The following is a 23,170-nucleotide window of genomic DNA, read 5'->3' as shown; positions in this document are numbered from 1 at the left end:
TGGGCTCATAGTTCCAGTGGAAGACATGGAAGTGGGCAGCCAGACTGCGGAAGAAGTGGTGGATATCGTGGGCCATGATGGAGGTTGAAACCTCTGGGATTGTGTCTGGTGCCGTGGATACCGAGGGGAACCCTGCAATGACGTCATCCTGTGCTTTCCATGAGGGGGATGCGTCTCTCCCAGAGAGAGTGCTGGGTGGTGGCAGTGCAGGGGGCATGGTGGCTGCCGGGGTGACGGCGGGTGACGGAGCTCTGGTGGCTGCTACTGCTTCCTGTGGACTTGCTCCCGATGCACTTGTCTCTGAAGCTGCGGATATAGGGATGGCGCAGGCCGTGGTAGATGCTGAGGCTGGCTCTCCCTGTAAGCCAGCAGCGACTGGCTCTGGCTTAGTCGCTGTGGTGGCTGAGGGGGGCGGGACCAAAGACGCATCATGTGTGACATCACGAGTGACATTATTAACTGCATCAATGGGAATTCCGGAGTATGAAGCCATATTAAAAACTGGACAAAGATTGGCCCAAGGACTGCCGGCAGTTGATAAGAGCAGCTTAACCCCTGAGGAGACTACACTAGTAGAAACAGTTTACGGAGATATGGATATGCCTGTGAGGGCTTTAGCGGCCGTAAGCTTGATCCAGGCAAACCAAACTAGGATGGCTGGTGGGGCTGGTAGTGCGGGTATAGAGGTCAGTAAGAAGGTAAATGTTAAAGCACCCAAGGGTCTCCCTGTAATCTCTCCTGTGGTTAGACCAGGATCTGGTTCATATGCCAAAACTTTGGAGGGTTCTGGTTGGGCTAGTACTGGTCCTCAGCTTGGGGTAAGTGGGGGTCAGCCTATAAAAAGGCGTAATGTGGTTCAGTTTAGATGGGTAGGGGAAGGGGAGGCTCCTTCAAAGTCGGAGTTCTTGGATATAGTATTCTCGCTGGGTTTTAGGGCCGCAGACCTTTTTGCGTGCATCCATCCGGTGAGAACTCCCGACTTTGATCTGAGCTTCCTCTCCCTGAATGGCTTGCAAGCTTTTGGCTCCCAATGGGAGAAGAACAAGACCAAGGAGCCGTACTGCCATTTTAAAACCAACACCATCACCAGGCAGGATAGGGTAAAGATTACTGTTCTGGTGCGCAATGAGTCACTACCGTCCGCGGATATCGTATATTGGTTGTCCAGGTCCTGCACAGTGTTGTCCCCACTTGAGAAATTTGATTACACTAAGGGGGTCTGGGGTGGTGCCTATTCGACCTTTGTGAGGTTGCACCAGGTAGGGGCTGAGACTAAGCACATACCATCTGCTGCTTATATTGGCCGTGACCGGCTTCAGTGTTTCTATCCTAGGCAGCCCAGAACTTGTCACAAGTGTGGTGACTTTCGCCACCTTAGTATTGATTGTACGGTTGTTAAAATGTGCTTTGTGTGGCCAGATGGGGCACGGGTCCCGTGAGTGTAATAAGGTGAGGTGCAATCTCTGCGGAGCGGATGGCCATCCCTATAGTCTGTGCCCTAAAGCATTGCATAATCATGATGCAGGGGTAGTCGAGGAGGCACTAGAAATCAGGCCCAGTCATGAGGATAACATAATGGTTGCTTTACAGCATCAGGATATGTTGAGGAAACTAGAAGCTGGCGGGGTAGGGAAAGTCCAGGTCGAAAGGGGGGAAGCATCTTTTCAGGCAGTGAGTAAAGGCAGGAGGAAGAAGCTGAAAAAGAGGGGGGGTGGACGTTGTATGCTCTAATAGGTTTGACGTTTTGTCCTCCGCTGATGATGAGGATGAGGGGGAGGTAGTCATGGTTGGGGGAAAAGAACTAGTGTTTGTTCCGAATACTTCTAAAAGTAAAAAGCCAAAACAGGCCTCTAATCTGTCTGTTGATGGGGTGGCAGTTACGGTCAAAGCTAAACAGGAAAAGGGGGGATGTGGTAAAGTTCAGAGCAAAACCAAGCACTTAGATAGTTCTCAGGGGGATCTAGAGTGAGATCCTACAAGGACAGAGTTAAGCCAGGCCTTGGGACCGCTATTAAATAAGGTTGAGGTAGCGCAGAGTTCAGAGGGGAAGGCCCCTCAATCTCCGGGAGAGGTGATGGTGGTGGAGGAGACTCCTAGCCTTGAGGCGGGGAGCCTTACCTATTCTCCTTTGGCGTCCTCTGGTGGGGATGATCCTGGGGGCGGTTCTTGTATTATTGCCCCAAAAGCCCCTGATCCGGATCCTCCCCCAGACAGGGTTGCAAATGGGGAGGGGTGTGATATTAGGGAGGGTGTTGTTGTAGAGGGATCTAAGGGTCTGTTCTGTGAGACTGCGGTCTCAGTTGTTGGTGGGGTGGAGGAGGGGGAGGTGGAAGAAATCTCTTTGTCCGATGAGGATGTTCTTCCTTTCGGGGTTACGTGTAAAAGAGTAGGATCCTTGGACGAGGATTCTAAAAAACAAGCAAAGAAAAAGTGAATGGGGTCCTACCTCTATAATCCAAGAAACATGCATCCCCAACCTATACGATGTGCCACCATTAATGTGGCTTCCGTGTTTTCTGAACGTGCTCGTTTCTTGGCCTTCGATTTTTTCAACACGGTTGATGTTGACTTTTTATTTTTGCAGGAGACCAGGGTAGGTGACTTGGCCACACTCCATCGGGCCAAGTGTCAGTGGAAGCGGGGGCCTTCCTTCTGGTCTCTTGCGACCGAGGCGTCCAGTGGGTTGGCAGTGCTTTTTACTGATATGGTAAACGTGCACAGGATTATAGATTTACAGGTAGGTAGGTGCATGGTTTTAGATGTCAACCTGAGAGGACATGACCTGAGGCTAATAAACATCTATGGGCCCCATTCAAAGTGGGACAGGAAATGTCTTTTCAGGGAGATAAAACCTTTCTTTTACGGCCCGGCAGATTGTCTTTGGAGGTGATGTTAACACCGTCATTAGGCCAAAAGACAGAGGGGACACAAAGGCGACCCTGGGCTATGATTCCAATTTTCTAGTTAGCATGGTTAGAGAGGCTGGTCTGGTGGATGTGCATGTTCGCCATTTCCCAGACCTCACAGGTTTCACCTATCATTGTGGTAGTCGTAGGTCTAGGATAGATAGGTTTTTTGTTAAGGAGTCCTCGAAAACTTTGCCTCCTGAGACAAAGCCAGTAGAGTTCTCCGATCACGTTTTTCTGTGTGTTGCTTTGAACGTCTCAGAAACCCCTCAGAAAGGGCGGGGCCTTTGGCGTTTGAATTCCGAGCTCCTGAAGGAGGAGGGAGTTAGACAGTCCTTTAGAGACTTTCTTCAACTACAGGAAACACTTCTGGAGGCTGGTTGGAGTAGGTCTGAGTGGTGGGAGGAGTGTAAAAAGAGGACTCGAAGGCTTTTTCAAAGGCTGGTAGCCAGGAAAAACTTGACAAAAAGATGTATCTACCAGAGCCTGAGAAAGAAACTGTATTTCTTGATCTCTGAGCGTGGAGATAGTGGGGAAATCTCCCGGGTGAAGTCTCAGATGAAGGAATATCAGTACGATCGCCTGGCTTCTTTGATTCTGGAGAGGGATTATGGAAAGTACCACTCGCCTGATCCCTACCAGAGTTGCAGAAAATCAGTTGATTTGAGGGAGGTCCGGGGCCTGTTTGATGACCAGGGTACTCTTCATGAAGACAGGGAGGGTATTTTGGGAGTCATCAGGTCCTGTTACTCCAGCCTTTTGTCTGAGCAGCCACTCATCAGAGAGAGGATGGATCAGTTTCTGAGGGAGACACCTGGGCTTGAGCAACTTGATCCTTCTTTTGACTCTTTGGGCAGTGATGTGATAGTGGAGGAGGTCAAGAGAGCCATAGACGGTTTGTCTATAAAAAAATCTCCAGGCCCAGATGGGTTAACATCTGAATTTTTTAAAGCTTTTTCAGACATCTTGGCTCCTCATCTCATGGAGGTATTTAATGAAAGCCTGGGTAAGGGATCACTCCCTCCCTCTATGAGATCCTCTGCTCTCATATTATTGTCTAAAGGTAGGGACCCGGTGCGTGTTGAGAACTGGCGCCCCATCGCTCTTCTCAATACGGACAGAAAGATACTGGCAAAGGTGCTTTTTAATCGGCTGATGGAAGTTTCCGGGCTGTTACTTTCTCCGTCACAGCATTGCACTGTAAAAGGCCGAAGCACCTTTAGTGCTGTCCTTGGCATCCGGGAGGCTGTGGAGCAATGTCGTGCTGAAAAATGGGGTAAGTATTTGCTGGCATTGGATCAGTCCAAGGCTTTTGACCGAGTTAATCATCAGTGCCTGTGGGCTGTGCTGGAGAGGTATGGTCTTCCAGCGAGGGTGGTAGATTGGCTACGTGTCATTTACAATCAGGCTGAGAGCTTCCCACTTGTCAATGGCTGGGTAGGCCCTGCTTTTGCGGTCGACTCGGGTGTCCGTCAGGGGTGTCCCCTGAGTTCCCTTCTATATGTATTTGCAATTGATCCTTTTGTGCGGAGGATTGAGAGCAGTGCTGTGGCAGGGGTTCAGCTGGGCCCTGGGTTGCCGCTGAGGGTGGTGGCCTACGCAGACGATGTTACTGTGGTCCTGTCATCTGTGGCAGAGGCACGTGGCATGGAACATCTTATCTGTGAGTACTCTGAGGCTTCGGTCTCCAGAATCAATAAGGATAAGTGTGAAGCTTTCTGGATGGGGGAGGAAGGTGATGAATTTACCCTTCCGGATAGCCGCCCCTGCGCCAGTCCAGAGATAAAAATTCTAGGTATCAAATTTGGCTCTGGTGATTATGCCACTCAGAATTGGGAGAAGAGGCTGGAAGATGCTACCAGGAAGGTGCAGTCCTGGAGAAGGTGGCAACTTTCTCTCAGGGAGGGTTGACTTATGCAAAACCTATCTGATTCCGCTTTTTCTGTATGTCAGTTATGTGTGCTTCTTGCCACAGTCTTTGTGGACCAAGATGAATTCTTTATTCTTCCTGATGTTATGGGGGAATAGAATGAATCTGGTCAAGAGAGGGATCACCTACAGATCGAGGGAACAGGGGGGCCTGAGTATGGTCAACCCTGTGGTGTTTTTTGCTACAACGTTTTTAAAACTGAATCTAGGGAGTTTGTTTCTAAGAACTCCCCCTCGATGGGTAGAGAGTTTTAGGGCCTGGGTGTTTCCCTTCCTCAGGTTATGGATGGATGGTGGCCAAGTAAAAACCTTTTGAGTCCGGCATGGCTACCTCCCGATCTACGTTATACTGTGCTTGAAGATGACGAGGCTTGGGGGGCTGGAGGTGGGTGAAGTCAAAAACTTCTCTAGAAGGGAGTTGGAGAGAAGAATTTTGCGGACTCACTTTTATGCTCCGCTGTCGTTGAGGGACTGCCCAGGCAGTGTCTGCTCAGATGGGTTGTCTTTGATTAATTCTCAAAGAATCCCACTGAAGTTCAGAGATATTGCCTGGCTTTCTTTCCAAGGGAGGCTTTATGTGCGGGGTAACCTCAAGTGTCGAAGTGCCAATGATCGTGGCTGCCCACGTGAGGAATGTCTAGGGGAGGTGGAGACAATGGACCATTTCCTCCTTGAGTGTCCCTTCAATATAAAGGTTTACAGAGCGGTATCAAGGGCCTTACGCATCCCGTGCCTTTCGGGGCTTAGTTACCCTGAGTGGGTTTATGGGGCGTTCAAAGGGTATAGAAGGTTTGATTTAACCATAATTTTTATAGTTAGTTTAGCAGTTAGGTTTCACACATGGGGTGCACGGTGTCAGGTTTCCCTCAGAGCAAAGGTCCTCCCCTGTGAGGAGGTGGTGGGAAATATTCTGCACGAGGTTAAGAGGATGATGGATATGGATAGGAAGAGGTTGGATGCTGTCGGGTGGTTCAGGCTCTGGCGCAACCTGAAACCCCCTTGAGTGGGTAGCAGAAGTCCTTTTCTTGTTCATCTTACGGCTTCCTATCCTTCACCTTCCCGTAGATTTTATTTTTTTGTTTTTTTCATTAAAGCGGTTTGCATGTGACTAAAAGACTTCATTCATCTTTTCATTGCTTATGGTTATGAGATGTGTTGTTTGAATACAGTAGGTTGTTTTTTGCTTAGATGTTAAGCAATATTGACATTGCGTATAGTTATACAAGCTTTGTTGCTTTTTGCTTTGGATTATTGGGCAACAATTCAATGTATATTGTATGTCCTATTTTTATGAGTTTTACCATATTTATGTAATGTATGTTGCAATTTTTCTTAATAAAAGATAGCAGTATATAGCTCACCGCACGTCCCTGGTATATACATGCAGGCGCGCACGCAGGGGGGGTTTCCGAGTACCTAGAAACCCCCCCCCCCCCAACAACTGTTTGACTCATTTTTTTTTTATACATCGCGGCAGTCACGGTGCCTAGTAGATAAATGGGCCGGCATACCACAATCTCTGTTTGGTCTTAGGGTTGCTGCGGTTACCACTTTACCTTTAAACGTTCCCACCGCCCACTGTGCCCAGCCAGCCAGCCAATCCGGAAGGGTTTCCTGCGACACGCTCGAGGTTGCTGGGACAACGAAAAGTCCTGAGAACCGGTGCGCTGACCAATGGGAGGCGGCGGCTCTGGTCCCGTGGTGCCCCCGGAAGAGTGGCAGAGACGCTTCTGCTGCTGCTGTTCGGGCTGAGAGTGCAGTCCCAGCGGGTGAGAGCTGTGGTGGCGGGCGGTTCAGGAGCCGCCTGGCTGGGACTGGTAGGTAGTAGTCTGTGCCTGAGATAGGTATAATGCTATAGGGGAGGGGGGCACTATATCTTTATTTGGGGAGCACGCAGAGTCATTACAGGTATATGCAGGTGGGGTTGACTGGAATTCATTAGTTCTATGGGAAGGGGAACTGTCATTAATAAACCTATATGGGGGTGGACAGAAAGCAATACAGGGGCATGAGACCAATAAAGCTGAAGGTGGGGGTGGGGGGGGGGGAGCACAGAATCAACGGTATAATCAGTTGTTATTTATGTAGCACACACATATTCCGCAGCGCTGTACAGAGAATATTTGGCCATTCACATCAGTCCCTGCCTCAGTTGAGCTTACATTCGCTATCACATGTACAGGGTGCAGTATGGTATGCCGGCGGTCGGGCTCCCGGCGACCAGCATACCGGCGCCGGGAGCCCGACCGTCGGCATACCGATAGCTGGGCGAGCCCAATGAGCCCCTTGCGGGCTTGCGCACGCCACGGTGGCGCGCTACGCCTCCCACGCTATTTTATTCTCCCTCCAGGGGGGTCGTGGACCCCCAGAGGGAGAATAAGTGTCGGTATGCCGGCTGTCGGGATCCCGGCGCCGGTATACTGTGCGCCGGGATCCCAACAGCCGGCATACTGAAGACCACCCCATGTACACGCACACACATTCAGGCTAGGGAGAGTTTTGTCGGGAGTCAATTACCAGTATATTTTTGGATTGTGGGAGGAAACCGGAGTACCCAGAGGAGACCCACGCAAGCACGGGGAAAACATACAAACTCCACACAGTTAGAGCCAGAGGGCCTTATTCAGGTCGCATCAACCGCATTCTCCCGTGGCCGCCATATGCAAATGCAGGAAGGGGGGGTTTCTAGTTGCCTGTAAGCCCCCCCTCCTCTTGGCAAGTAGTTCAAATTGTGACAGCAACTGCAATGGTATATCATATAATTAATGGGTGTGGTTCATCAAATCGACAGTGTCTAGGTCGACAATGTTTAGGTCGACCACTATAGGTCGACAGTCACTAGGTCGACATGGATGGAAGGTCGACAGGGTTTCTAGGTCGACATGTGCTAGGTCGACAGGTCTAAAGGTTGACATGAGGAATTTTTTTTGGGGGGGGTTTCGTTTTCTTCGTAGAGTGACCGGGATCCCAAATTAGTGCACCGCGTCCCCTCGCATGGCTCGCTTCGCTCGCCATGCTTTGGGCATGGTGCCTTCGCTCCGCTACCACTTCGCTCGGCACACTTTACCATTACAATCGTAGTCCACGTGGATCGTTAAGTATGAAAAAATTCAAAAAAAGAAAAAAAATGTGAAAAACTCATGTCGACCTTTAGACCTGTCGACCTAGCCCATGTCGACCTAGAAACCCTGTCAACCTTCGATCCATGTCGACCTAGTGACTGTCGACCTATAGTGGTCGACCTAAACATTGTCGACCTAGACACTGTCGATCTTCAGACCGGATCCCACGATTAATACAGCTGCTGCCACATTATGCAGTTTTCATACCCAGTGGTGGCAGCTTCTTCTACCAAGTTTGCTGTGTGTGTGGATCTGATTGATCCTCAATCAGTTCACTGGACCAGAGAGTAGCTACCAGTAAGAAGAGACAGGAGTCTTACCATGAAGTGGGAGAATGTGTGATTAGAAAGTGCGGTACTGGGGTTCTATTATGTTTGTGTATTTATTTATTAAGGAATGTTTAACATTTTCCTGACCATTTCTTTATATTATTTAAATGTTTGATGCAGCCTATACTAGAGACAGTCTATAGTGTTAAATATTAATACTGTTTTTCATACAGTATCCAGTGTATAAAAAGACCAATATTTACATTAGTGTCCAGGGGCGTTAATAGATTCTTCTACTGCTCCCCAGATTCCTGCAGTTGCTCCTATGTTCCGTAGAAATGGATATTGCAGACTTCATTTGGAAACCCCCCTCTAGAAATACTGCGTTTGCCACTGACATGTGGGCATTATATACAGGTGCAGCGGTATATACATGTGGGCATTATACACAGGTGCAGCGGTATATACATGTGGGTATAATACACAGATGCAGTGATATATATATGTGGTATTATACATAGGTGCAGCAGTATATTCATGTGGCATTATAGACAGGTAATATAGTAACATTGTAACATAGTTTCTGAGGTTGAAAAAAATACAATTTGTCCATCGAGTTCAACCTGTTAGTTAATGGTCTCCTACGTTGAACTATTTTTAAGACTAATTTTAACTGTGGTGAATATTTAGCCGTAAACTAAAAAATACTCCATTTTTTTTTTACTATAGTACATGATTTAACCACCATATCTCAGTAGCTCCTTATCCATTAGGAATTTATCTAACCCATTTTTAAAAGTAGTGACAGAGTCCGCTATCACTATTCTCTCAGTCTGGGAATACCATATACGTATTGACCTTACTGTGAAGAAATCTCTTCTTCTCTTTGTGTGAAATCTCCTCTCCTCCAACCTAAGCGGGTGTCCATGTGTCCTTTTTGATGGTCTTACCAAAAACAAATCCCCCTCTAGCTCTGTGTATTGACTCCTTACATATTTGTAAATGTTAATCATGTCCCATCTTAATCTCCTTTTTTCCAATGTAAACATGCCTAGCCTAGCAAGCCTTTCCTAACATTCTAGAGTTTCCATCCCCTTTATCAATTTGGTTGCACGTCTCTGAACCTTTTCTATTTCCAGGATATCCATTTTGTAGTATTGTGCCTATAATTGTACACAGTATTCAAGATGTGGCCTCACCAGTGATTTATATAATGGAAGTATAACACTCTCATCACTTGCATCAATTCCCCACTTAATGCATGCTAATAACTTGTTTGCCTTATTTGCTGCATTCCTACTTTGGGTACTGCTGCTAAGTTTGTTATCTATGTGAACACCCAAATCTTTTTCTAGTACAGAATTCCCTAGTTTCTCCCCATTTAGTATGTAGGTAGTCTTCTTATTTTTGCTACCGAAATGCATTACTTTACATTTTTCTATATTGAACCTCATTCTCCATTTTGAAGCCCATACTTCCAGTATAAATAAGTCTTTCTGAAGAGACTCAGCATCCTCCACTGAATTTATAACCTTACACAATTTGGTATCATCTGCAAAAAATGACACTGTGCTCTCTAGACCTGTTAGTAGATCATTAATGAAAATGTTGAACAATAGTGGTCCAAGTACAGACCCCTATGGCACACCGCTGAGTACCTCAGTCCATTTTGAAAATGTTCCATTTACCACCACTCGTTGCTCCCTTTTATCCAACCAAATACTCACCCAAGTGCATAATATCTTCCCTAGCCCAAGTTCTCTTAACTTGTAGATTAGTCTCATGTGAGGTACTGTGTCGAAAGCTTTAGCAAAGCCTAAAAAGATAACATCCACCTCTTTACCCTGATCTAGGTTTGCACTGTTTCATAAAAGCCAATTAAGTTTGTTTGACATGATCTATCCTTCACAAATCCATGTTAGTTTCTATTAATAACCTTATTGATTTCAAGGAACTCTTGTATTCTATGCCTTAAAATGCATTCCAGTACTTTCCCCACTACTGTATATATGTAAGACTTACTGGTCTGTAATTACCCGGTTCAGATTTTCATACCCTTTTTAAATATTGGCACTACTTCCGTTATACGCCTGTCTTTGGAACCATGCTTGATGTAAGTGAATCAATAAAAATCAAATATAGGGGTGTTGCTAATTCAGAATGTAGCTCCATGAGAACACTTGTGCAGCAGTATATACATGTGGTATTATACACAGGTACAGCAGTATATACATGTGGGCATTATACACAGGTGTAGCAGTATATACATGTGGGCATTATACAGAGGAGCAGCAGTATATTCGTGTGGGCATTAAACACAGGTGCAGCGTTATATACATGTGGTATACACAGGTGCAGAGGTATAAACATGTGGTATTATACACAGCTACAGCAGTATATACATGTGGCATTATACACAGGTGCAGCAGTATATACATATGGGCAATGTACACAGGTGCAGCAGTATATAAATGTGGTATTATACACAGGTGCAGCAGTATATACACATAGACATTATACACAGGTGCAGCAGTATATACATGTAGTATTATACACAGGTGCAGTTGTATATACATTAGGGCATTAAACACAGGTGCAGCAGTATATACATGTGGGCATTAAATACAGGTGCAGCAGTATATACATGTGGGCATTATACACAGGTGCAGCGGTATATACATGTGGGTATAATAAACAGATGCAGTGATATATATATGTGGTATTATACATAGGTGCAGCAGTATATTCATGTGGCATTATACACAGGTAACATAGTAACATTGTAACATAGTTTCTGAGGTTCCAATGGGAGGCTCTGCCCTATGACTGCTGTGTGTTCCCAGAGCAGGATTAACAAAGGGGCTGATGGAGCTGCAGCTCCAGGTCAACACCCCAAAATAGGCCCACTGCATCTGCAGCAACACACCCTCCAACAATTTACACATAAAAATCGCTACAAAATCGAAAAGGGGGTGTGGCCACGGGTAAAGTGGTGTGGCCACGCCCCTTTTCCTGAACTTTCAATGGAAGTTTGGAGATCCAAAAATCGGTACAGACCATAAACAAAGGTGCTGTACCTGCCAAAAAGGTGCAGCTGGAGGGTCTGCCACTTCATCTGCAGCAAGTCTCTGTGCTGCAGATAGGGGGGAAAAATCCTTTTACTGCAGCTTCCTATGTCCTGCTGCCAGTCCGCCTGCCCCCTCCGGCATCAACAATCCCCTCTTCCTAGCCGTGGCGCAGGTGGAACAAATGCTGCTGAGGCCACCGGCATAGATGTGTATGAAAGCGACGCAGCGGAAGGCTTTCATAGCCCTCCCTGTGCCGCATACTTTCTGAGCCCCGGAGCCTTCTCTGCACGTGATGTCACAGAAGTGCCTCCCCGCCACAGCCACGCCCAGATCCCCAGAGGCCCTGACTCCGCAACACAGCACCTGGGCTGCTGGCATGGAAGCCCCGAGATGGATAATGTAACGGATAGAGTGGGTGATATCGCGGCGGGTAATGTCTGGACACTGAATCAATGTAAAAGGTGACAGTGCTGTGCAGTGCAGTGGGTGTGCACTGTCACTGACACTGCACAGCACTCTCACCTTTTACATTGATACAGCGAGTCAGTCAGTTCTGCCAGCAAGTCACTATTGTTAGCGCTGGTGTCCCAACGCCCCTCATTACAGGGAAGTAGATACATTCAATAAATGACAGCTCCCAGCAGCCCTTAGCGCCAAAGCATTCTGGGGCTAAATGCTGCTGGGTGCTATAGTTTATTGATTGCATCTTCTTCCCTGTAATGCGGCGCGTTGGAACACCGGCGCTAACAATAGTGACTGGCTGCTGTGCGAGTTTCCGGGAGAGCCACTGCCAAAGGGAGGACAGCAGCTTAGCTGCTTCCAAATAAGAAGCATAAGCATTACCTGCCCCTCCCCCACTCACAGTACCTCAGGGCCCCATCCGTCGCACCCCCACACCCCCTCTCCACCACCCACGGTGGCTTAAAACCCCCTTCCCCAGCCACAGCACCCCCGCACCCTCCCCCACCTGCGGAACCCCCGCAACCGCTCCTCCTCCACCCGCAGTGGCTCCACCCCCACCCGTGGCACCACCGCACCAACCCCTCCCCCACCCACGGCATTTGCACAAACCACCCCTTCCCCACCCGCATCTCCACTGGACCCCACTCGCATCTCCCCCACACCTGCTACTCCCTCAACCACATCACCTACTAGGTGATTCATTAGGCCCTGCATGCGCTGTTGCAAGGGGCTATGACCCCTTAACCATCGCAAATTGGCGCAGCGGGATTTCCGAGGTACTCCCTGGTGGGTAGCCGTGGCCACTGTCAGACAGTAAAGCACTGCGCGGCCCGCAGTCAGACAGTGATAGCAGTGTGTCCACACAAGGAACTCATCTCAGAGGGCAGAGGAGGCGAGGACTGGACATTGCAGCTAATCGTGTGACTGTGGAGCAGCATGCAGCCTTGCAGGTTTCAATCCCTATCAGTCCCTTGTGTCTCTCTATCATCTCACTCTACCCCTCCCACTCTCTCTCCCCCACATCTCGCTCTCTCTCCATGTCTCTCTCACCCCAACATCTCTCGTTCTCCCACACTGCTACTCCCAGCCTGCCCCCTGCTATGCACTATTACTCCCATCCTACCTCATGACAACTACACCAAACTTTCCCCCTGCTTCCCACTACTACTCCCATCCTGCCCCTTACATCCCACTTCTACCTACATCCTGCCCCCTGCTCTGCACTACTACTCCCATCCTGCCCCTTACATCCCACTACTACCTACATCCTGCCCCCTGCTCTGCACTACTACTCCCATCCTGCCCCTTACATCCCACTACTACCTACATCCTGCCCCCTGCTCTGCACTACTACTCCCATCCTGCCCCTTACATCCCACTACTACCTACATCCTGCCCCCTGCTCTGCACTACTACTCCCATCCTGCCCCTTATATCCCACTACTACCTACATCCTGCCCCCTGCTCTGCACTACTACTCCCATCCTGCCTCTTACATCCCACTACTTCTCCCATACTGCCCCTTACATCCCACTACTACCTACATCCTGCCCCCTGCTCTGCACTACTACTCCCATCCTGCCTCTTACATCCCACTACTACTCCCATCCTGTCCCTTTCATCCCACTACTACCTACATCCTGCCCCCTGCTCTGCACTACTACTCCCATACTGCCCCTTACATCCCACTACTACCTACACCCTGCCCCCTGCTCTGCACTACTACTCCCATCCTGCCCCTTACATCCCACTACTACCTACATCCTGCCCCCTGCTCTGCACTACTACTCCCATCCTGCCCCTTACATCCCACTACTGCCTACATCCTGCCCCCTGCTCTGCACTACTACTCCCATCCTGCCCCTTACATCCCACTACTACCTACATCCTGCCCCCTGCTCTGCACTACTACTCCCATCCTGCCCCTTACATCCCACTACTACCTACATCCTGCCCCCGGCTCTGCACTACTACTCCCATCCTGTCCCTTTCATCCCACTACTACCTACATCCTGCCCCCTGCTATGCACTATTACTCCCATCCTACCTCATCACAACTACACCAAACTTTCCCCCTGCTTCCCACTACTACTCTTATCATGCCCCTTACATCCCACTTCTACCTACATCCTGCCCCCTGCTCTGCACTACTACTCCCATCCTGCCCCTTACATCCCACTACTACCTACATCCTGCCCCCTGCTCTGCACTACTACTCCCATCCTTCCTCTTACATCCCACTACTACCTACATCCTGCCCCCTGCTCTGCACTACTACACCCATCCTGTCCCTTTCATCCCACTACTACCTACATCCTGCCCCCTGCTCTGCACTACTACTCCCATCCTACCTCATGACAACTACACCAAACTTTCCCCCTGCTTCCCACTACTACTCTTATCCTGCCCCTTACATCCCACTTCTACCTACATCCTGCCCCCTGCTCTGCACTACTACTCCCATCCTGCCCCTTACATCCCACTACTACCTACATCCTGCCCCCTGCTCTGCACTACTACTCCCATCCTTCCCCTTACATCCCACTACTACCTACATCCTGCCCCCTGCTCTGCACTACTACACCCATCCTGTCCCTTTCATCCCACTACTACCTACATCCTGCCCCCTGCTCTGCACTACTACTCCCATACTGCCCCTTACATCCCACTACTACCTACATCCTGCCCCCTTCTCTGCACTACTACTCCCATCCTGCCCCTTACATCCCACTACTACCTACATCCTGCCCCCTGCTCTGCACTACTACTCCCATCCTGCCCCTTACATCCCACTACTACCTACATCCTGCCCCCTGCTCTGCACTACTACTCCCATCCTGCCCCTTACATCCCACTACTACCTACATCCTGCCCCCTGCTCTGCACTACTACTCCCATCCTGCCCCTTATATCCCACTACTACCTACATCCTGCCCCCTGCTCTGCACTACTACTCCCATCCTGCCCCTTACATCCCACTACTACCTACAACCTGCCCCCTGCTCTACACTACTACTCCCATCCTGCCCCTTACATCCCACTACTACCTACATCCTGCCCCCTTCTCTGCACTACTACTCCCATCCTGCCCCTTACATCCCACTACTACCTACATCCTGCCCCCTGCTCTGCACTACTACTCCCATCGTGTCCCTTACATCCCACTACTACCTACATCCTGCCCCCTGCTCTGCACTTCTACTCCCATCCTGTCCCTTACATCCCACTACTACCTACATCCTGCCCCCTGCTCTGCACGACTACTCCCATCCTGGCCCTTACATCCCACTACTACCTACTTCCTGCCCCCTGCTCTGCACTACTACTCCCATCCTGCCCCTTACTTCCCACTACTACCTACATCCTGCCCCCTGCTCTGCACTACTACTCCCATCCTGCCCCTTACATCCCACTACTACCTACATCCTGCCCCCTGCTCTGCACTACTACTCCCATCATGCCCCTTACATCCCACTACTACTCCCATCCTGCCCCTTACATCCCACTACTACCTACATCCTGCACCCTTCTCTGCTCTACTACTCCCATCCTGCCCCTTACATCCCACTACTACCTACATCATGCCCCCTGCTCTGCACTACTACTCCCATCCTGCCCCTTACATCCCACTACCTACATCCTGCCCCCTGCTCTGCACTACTACTCCCCTCCTGTCCCTTACATCCCACTACTACCTACATCCTGCCCCATGCTCTGCACTACTACTCCCATCTTGCCCCTTACATCCCACTACTACCTACATCCTGCCCCTGCTCTGCACTACTACTCCCATCCTGCCCCTTACATCCCACTACTACCTACTTCCTGCCCCCTGCTCTGCACTACTACTCCCATTCTGCCCCTTACATCCCACTTCTACCTACATCCTGCCCCCTGCTCTGCACTACTACTCCCGTCCTGCCCCTTACATCCCACAACTGCCTACATCCTGCCCCCTGCTCTGCACTACTACTCCCACCCTGCCCTTACATACCACTACTACCTACATCCTGCCCCCTGCTCTGCACTACTACTCCCATCCTGCCCGTTACATCCCACTACTACCTACATCCTGCCCCCTGCTCTGCACTACTACTCCCATTCTGCCCCTTACATCCCACTACTACCTACATCCTGCCCCCTGCTCTGCACTACTACTCCCATACTGCCCTTAAATCCCACTACTACCCACATCCTGCCCCCTGCTCTGCACGACTACTCCCATCCTGCCCCTAACATCCCACTACTACCTACACCCTGCCCCCTGCTCTGCACTACTACTCCCATCCTGCCCCTTACAACCCACTACTACCTACATCCTGCCCCCTGCTCTGCACTACTACTCCCATCCTGCCCCTTACATCCCACTACTACCTACATCCTGCCCCCTGCTCTGCACTACTACTCCCATCCTGTCCCTTACATCCCACTACTACCTACATCCTGCCCCCTGCTCTGCACGACTACTCCCATCCTGGCCCTTACATCCCACTACTACCTACTTCCTGCCCCCTGCTCTGCACTTCTACTCCCATCCTGCCCCTTACTTCCCACTACTACCTACATCCTGCCCCCTGCTCTGCACTACTACTCCCATCCTGCCCCTTACATCCCACTACTACCTACATCCTGCCCCCTGCTCTGCACTACTACTCCCATCATGCCCCTTACATCCCACTACTACTCCCATCCTGCCCCTTACATCCCACTACTACCTACATCCTGCCCCCTTCTCTGCACTACTACTCCCATCCTGGCCCTTACATCCCACTACTACCTACATCATGCCCCCTGCTCTGCACTACTACTCCCATCCTGCCCCTTACATCCCACTACCTACATCCTGCCCCCTGCTCTGCACTACTACTCCCCTCCTGTCCCTTACATCCCACTACTACCTACATCCTGCCCCCTGCTCTGCACTACTACTCCCATCTTGCCCCTTACATCTCACTACTACCTACATCCTGCCCCTGCTCTGCACTACTACTCCCATCCTGCCCCTTACATACCACTACTACCTACTTCCTGCCCCCTGCTCTGCACTACTACTCCCATTCTGCCCCTTACATCCCACTTCTACTTACATACTGCCCCCTGCTCTGCACTACTACTCCCGTCCTGCCCCTTACATCCCACAACTGCCTACATCCTGCCCCCTGCTCTGCACTACTACTCCCATCCTGCCCTTACATACCACTACTACCTACATCCTGCCCCCTGCTCTGCACTACTACTCCCATCCTGCCCGTTACATCCCACTACTACCTACATCCTGCCCCGTGCTCTGCACTACTACTCCCATTCTGCCCCTTACATCCCACTACTACCTACATCCTGCCCCCTGCTCTGCACTACTACTCCCATACTGCCCTTAAATCCCACTACTACCCACATCCTGCCCCCTGCTCTGCACGACTACTCCCATCCTGCCCCTTACATCCCACTACTACCTACACCCTGCCCCCTGCTCTGCACTACTACTCCCATCCTGCCCCTTACAACCCACTACTACCTACATCCTGCCCCCTGCTCTGCACTACTACTCCCATCCTGCCCCTTACATCCCACTACTACCTACATCCTGCCTCCTGCTCTGCACTACTACTCCCATCCTGTCCCTTACATCCCACTACTACCTACATCCTGCCCCCTGCTCTGCACTACTACTCCCATCCTGCCCCTTACATCCCACTACTACCGACATCCTGCACCCTGCTCTGCACTACTACTCCCATCCTGTCCCTTACATCCCACTACTACCTACATCCTGCCCCCTGCTCTGCACTACTACTCCCATCCTGCCCCTTGCATCCCACTACTACCTACATCCTGCCCCCTTTTCTGCACTACTACTCCCATCCTGCCCCTTACATCCCACTACTTCTCCCATACTGCCCCTACATCCCACTACTACCTACATCCTGCCCCCTGCTCTGCACTACTTCTCCCATCCTGCCCCTTACATTCCACTACTACCTACATCCTGCCCCCTGCTCTGCACTACTACTCCCATACTGCCCCTTACATCCCACTACTACCTACATCCTGCCCCCTGTTCTGCACTACAACTCCCATCCTGACCCTTATATCCCACTACTACCTACATCCTGCCCCCTGCTCTGCACTACTACTCCCATCCTGCCACTTACATCCCACTACTACGTACATCCTGCCCCCTGCTCTGCACTACTACTCCCATCTTGCCCCTTACATCCCACTACTACCTACATCCTGCCCCCTGCTCTGCACTACTACTCCCATCCTGTCCCTTACATCCCACTACTACCTACATCCTGCCCCCTGCTCTGCACTACTACTCCCATCCTGCCCCGTACATCCCACTACTTCCTACATCCTGCCCCCTTTTCTGCACTACTACTCCCATCCTGCCCCTTACATCCCACTACTTCTCCCATACTGCCCCTACATCCCACTACTACCTACATCCTGCCCCCTGCTCTGCACTACTACTCCCATCCTGCCCCTTACATTCCACTACTACCTACATCCTGCCCCCTGCTCTGCACTACTACTCCCATACTGCCCCTTACATCCCACTACTACCTACATCCTGCCCCCTGTTCTGCACTACAACTCCCATCCTGACCCTTATATCCCACTACTACCTACATCCTGCCCCCTGCTCTGCACTACTACTCCCATCATGCCACTTACATCCCACTACTACGTACATCCTGCCCCCTGCTCTGCACTACTACTCCCATCCTGCCCCTTACATCCCACTACTACCTACATCCTGCCCCCTGCTCTGCACTACTACTCCCATCCTGTCCCTTACATCCCACTACTACCTACATCCTGCCCCCTGCTCTGCACTACTACTCCCATCCTGCCCCTTACATACCACTACTACATACAACTTGCACCCTGCTCTGCACTACAACTCCCATCCTGTCCCTTACATCCCACTACTACCTACATCCTGCCCCCTGCTCTGCACTACTACTCCCATCTTGCATTTTACATCCCACTACTACCTACATCCTGCCCCCTTCTCTGCACTACTACTCCCATCCTGCCCCTTACATCCCATTACTTCTCCCATACTGCCCCTTACATCCCACTACTACCTACATCCTGCCCCCTGCTCTGCACTACTACTCCCATCCTGCCCCTTACATCCCACTACTACCTACATCCTGCCCCCTGCTCTGCACTACTACTCCCATACTGCCCCTTACATCCCACTACTACCTACATCCTGCCCCCTGCTCTGCACTACTACTCCCATCCTGCCCCTTCCATCCCACTACTACCTACATCCTGCCCCCTGCTCTGCACTACTACTCCCATCCTGCCCCTTACATCCCACTACTACCTACATCCTGCCCCCTTCTCTGCACTACTACTCCCATCCTGGCCCTTACATCCCACTACTATCTACTTCCTGCCCCCTGCTCTGCACTACTACTCCCATCCTGCCCCTTACTTCCCACTACTACCTACATCCTGCCCCCTGCTCTGCACTACTACTCCCATCCTGCCCCTTACATCCCACTACTACCTACATCCTGCCCCCTGCTCTGCACTACTACTCCCATCCTGCCCCTTACATCCCACTACTACCTACATCCTGCACCCTGCTCTGCACTACTACTCCCATACTGTCCCTTACATCCCACTACTACCTACATCCTGCCCCCTGCTCTGCACTACTACTCCCATCCTGTCCCTTTCATCCCACTACTACCTACATCCTTCCCCCTGCTCTGCACTACTACTCCCATCCTGCCCCTTACATCCTACTACTACGTACATCCTGCCCCCTGCTCTGCACTACTACTCCCATCCTGCACCTTACATCCCACTATTACCTACATCCTGCCCCCTGCTCTGCATTACTACTCCCATCCTGCCCCTTACATCCCACTACTACCTACATCCTGCCCCCTGCTCTGCAATACTTCTCCCATCCTGGCCCTTACATCCCACTACTACCGACATCCTGCCCCCTGCTCTGCACTACTACTCCCATCCTGCCTCTTACAACCCTCTACTACCTCCATCCTGCCCCCTGCTCTGCACTACTTCTCCCATCCTGCCCCTTACATCCCACTACTACCTACATCCTGCCCCCTGCTCTGCACTACTACTCCCATCATGCCCCTTACATCCCACTACTACCTACATCCTGCCCCTGCTCTGCACTACTACTCCCATCCTGCCCCTTACATCCCACTACTACCTAAATACTGCCTCCGGCTCTACACTACTACTCCCATTCTGCCCCTTACATCCCACTTCTACCTACATCCTGCCCCCTGCTCTGCACTACTACTCCCATCCTGCCGCTTACATCCCACAACTGCCTACATCCTGCCCCCTGCTCTGCACTACTACTCCCATCCTGCCCATACATCCCACTACTACCTACATCCTGCCCCTGCTCTGCACTACTACTCCCATCCTGCCCCTTACATCCCACTACTACCTACATCCTGCCCCCTGCTCTGCACTACTACTCCCATCCTGCCCCTTACATCCCACTACTACCTACATCCTGCCCCTTGCTCTGCACTACTACTCCCATACTTTCCCTTACATCCCACTACTACCTACATCCTGCCCCCTGCTCTGCACTACTACTCCCATCCTGACCCTTATATCCCACTACTACCTACATCCTGCCCCCTGCTCTGCACTACTACTCCCATCCTGCCCCTTACATCCCACTACTACCTACATCCTGCCCCCAGCTCTGCACTACTATTTCCATCCTGTCCCTTACATCCCACTACTACCTACATCCTGCCCCCTGCTCTGCACTACTACTCCCATCCTGTCCCTTACACCCCACTACTACCTACATCCTACCCCCTGCTCTGCACTACTACTCCCATCCTGCCCCTTACATCCCACTACTACCTACATCCTGCCCCCTGCTCTGCACTTCTACTCCCATCCTGTCCCTTACATCCCACTACTACCTACATCCTGCCCCCTGCTCTGCACTACTACTCCCATCCTGCCCCTTACATCCCACTACTACCTACATCCTGCCCCCTGCTCTGCACTACTACTCCCATCCTGCCCCTTACATCCCACTACTACCTACATCCTGCACCCTGCTCTGCACTACTACTCCCATACTGTCCCTTACATCCCACTACTACCTACATCCTGCCCCCTGCTCTGCACTACTACTCCCATCCTGTCCCTTTCATCCCACTACTACCTACATCCTTCCCCCTGCTCTGCACTACTACTCCCATCCTGCCCCTTACATCCCACTACTACGTACATCCTGCCCCCTGCTCTGCACTACTACTCCCATCCTGCACCTTACATCCCACTATTACCTACATCCTGCCCCCTGCTCTGCATTACTACTCCCATCCTGCCCCTTACATCCCACTACTACCTACATCCTGCCCCCTGCTCTGCTATACTTCTCCCATCCTGGCCCTTACATCCCACTACTACCGACATCCTGCCCCCTGCTCTGCACTACTACTCCCATCCTGCCTCTTACATCCCACTACTACCTCCATCCTGCCCCCTGCTCTGCACTACTTCTCCCATCCTGCCCCTTACATCCCACTACTACCTACATCCTGCCCCCTTCTCTGCACTACTACTCCCCTCCTGCCCCTTACATCCCACTACTACCTACATCCTGCCCCCTGCTCTGCACTACTACTCCCATCATGCCCCTTACATCCCACTACTACCTACATCCTGCCCCTGCTTTGCACTACAACTCCCATCCTGCCCCTTACATCCCACTACTACCTAAATACTGCCCCCGGCTCTACACTACTACTCCCATTCTGCCCCTTACATCCCACTTCTACCTACATCCTGCCCCCTGCTCTGCACTACTACTCCCATCCTGCCGCTTACATCCCACAACTGCCTACATCCTGCCCCCTGCTCTGCACTACTACTCCCATCCTGCCCATACATCCCACTACTACCTACATCCTGCCCCTGCTCTGCACTACTACTCCCATCCTGCCCCTTACATCCCACTACTACCTACATCCTGCCCCCTGCTCTGCACTACTACTCCCATCCTGCCCCTTACATCCCACTACTACCTACATCCTGCCCCTTGCTCTGCACTACTACTCCCATACTTTCCCTTACATCCCACTACTACCTACATCCTGCCCCCTGCTCTGCACTACTACTCCGATCCTTACCCTTATATCCCACTACTACCTACATCCTGCCCCCTGCTCTGCACTACTACTCCCATCCTGCCCCTTACATCCCACTACTACCTACATCCTGCCCCCAGCTCTGCACTACTATTTCCATCCTGTCCCTTACATCCCACTACTACCTACATCCTGCCCCCTGCTCTGCACTACTACTCCCATCCTGCCCCTTACATCCCACTACTACCTAAATACTGCCTCCGGCTCTACACTACTACTCCCATTCTGCCCCTTACATCCCACTTCTACCTACATCCTGCCCCCTGCTCTGCACTACTACTCCCATCCTGCCGCTTACATCCCACAACTGCCTACATCCTGCCCCCTGCTCTGCACTACTACTCCCATCCTGCCCATACATCCCACTACTACCTACATCCTGCCCCTGCTCTGCACTACTACTCCCATCCTGCCCCTTACATCCCACTACTACCTACATCCTGCCCCCTGCTCTGCACTACTACTCCCATCCTGCCCCTTACATCCCACTACTACCTACATCCTGCCCCTTGCTCTGCACTACTACTCCCATACTTTCCCTTACATCCCACTACTACCTACATCCTGCCCCCTGCTCTGCACTACTACTCCCATCCTGACCCTTATATCCCACTACTACCTACATCCTGCCCCCTGCTCTGCACTACTACTCCCATCCTGCCCCTTACATCCCACTACTACCTACATCCTGCCCCCAGCTCTGCACTACTATTTCCATCCTGTCCCTTACATCCCACTACTACCTACATCCTGCCCCCTGCTCTGCACTACTACTCCCATCCTGTCCCTTACACCCCACTACTACCTACATCCTACCCCCTGCTCTGCACTACTACTCCCATCCTGCCCCTTACATCCCACTACTACCTACATCCTGCCCCCTGCTCTGCACTTCTACTCCCATCCTGTCCCTTACATCCCACTACTACCTACATCCTGCCCCCTGCTCTGCACTACTACTCCCATCCTGCCCCTTACATCCCACTACTACCTACATCCTGCCCCCTGCTCTGCACTACTACTCCCATCCTGCCCCTTACATCCCACTACTACCTACATCCTGCACCCTGCTCTGCACTACTACTCCCATACTGTCCCTTACATCCCACTACTACCTACATCCTGCCCCCTGCTCTGCACTACTACTCCCATCCTGTCCCTTTCATCCCACTACTACCTACATCCTTCCCCCTGCTCTGCACTACTACTCCCATCCTGCCCCTTACA

Source organism: Pseudophryne corroboree, chromosome 2, assembly GCF_028390025.1.
Source record: "Pseudophryne corroboree isolate aPseCor3 chromosome 2, aPseCor3.hap2, whole genome shotgun sequence".
Lineage (NCBI taxonomy): Eukaryota > Metazoa > Chordata > Amphibia > Anura > Myobatrachidae > Pseudophryne > Pseudophryne corroboree.
Note: the sequence above shows the minus strand (reverse complement) of the source record.